Genomic DNA, 1,311 nt, shown 5'->3' with positions numbered 1-1,311 from the left:
AAACTATTTCTAGATTTAAGTCATTGACGTGCTGGCTGATACCCAAACAAGGGATGAGCTGGAGATGTCTCTGCCTTGGTCCTTTCACTATTGGCTGCTACTTCCCGGTGGATGTCAGGTGGTGCAATACCAGCTAAGCAGTGTAATTTCTCCAGTGGTGTAGGGCGCAGACACCCTGTGATAATGCGGCATGTCTCATTAAGAGCCACATCCACTGTTTTAGTGTGGTGAGATGTGTTCCACACTGGGCATGCATACTCAGCAGCAGAGTAGCATAACGCAAGGGCAGATGTCTTCACTGTATCTGGTTGTGATCCCCAGGTTGTGACAGTCAGCTTTCGTATGATATTGTTTCTAGAACCCACTTTTTGCTTGATATTCAGACAGTGCTTCTTCCATCACTTCCAATAATACACTAATATAAACACATTAAAGTACTATCATATAATTATATAAGGCCAAATCGTTAACATAAAATCACTATTCATCCCTATTCATCCCCATCCGTCCGTGTGGTCAAGAGTTATTGCCTCACTCATCAAATGCCAAATTCCAGAGCCAGGTTTTCACCAACTTTCTAAAGGTCAGGAGGGAAGGGGCAGTTCTAATCTCCAATGGGATAGAGTTCCAGAGCCGAGGCATCACCACCGAGAAGGCCCTGTCCCTTGTCCCCACCAGACGCGATTGCGAGGGCCCCTTCAGACGATCTTAACAACCTTGATGGTTCATAGGGGAGAATCCGTTCGGACAGGTAAACTGGGCGGGAGTCGTTTAGGGATGTATAGGTCAACACCAGCATTTTGAATTGTGCTCAGAAGCTAATTGGCAGCCAGTGGAGCTTTTTAGTGTTTTTTCATATCCAAAGTGGGATAGGAAAAATTAAAGACACTGTAAACAACTGACAATAGTTATAATTATTTAGGCAGAACATAATACTATGTGAGCCCAACTGAATAGGCCAGCATAGGCATGGGCAACCTTGGGCCCTCCAGGTGTTTTGGACTTCAACTCCCACAATTCCTTGCAGCCGGTAGGGCCCAAGTTTGCCCATGCCTGTGCTGGAACTCGTGCTTTCCATGTAGTAGGCCAGCGCATTTGCCAGCCTGAAACCGCTTCTGCCAATAAAGGCGGAAAAGGCGAAGCTGAGGAGAAACGGAAGGGACGGCAAAGCCAGTATGATCTCCCTGGCTTTTAAAGGGCAACGTAGTAGAAGAAATCAATGTTGGGTTTTCCAGGAGCTAAGCCATGTCGGTAGGATCAAGAGAGGCATCCCGATAGCCAGCCTCCTGATGTCATGAAGCTGCGACTCGG

Source organism: Anolis sagrei, chromosome 3 (assembly GCF_037176765.1).
Source record: "Anolis sagrei isolate rAnoSag1 chromosome 3, rAnoSag1.mat, whole genome shotgun sequence".
Taxonomy (NCBI): domain Eukaryota; kingdom Metazoa; phylum Chordata; class Lepidosauria; order Squamata; family Dactyloidae; genus Anolis; species Anolis sagrei.
The sequence above is the reverse complement of the archived record's forward strand: the minus strand, read 5'-3'. Positions refer to the sequence as shown.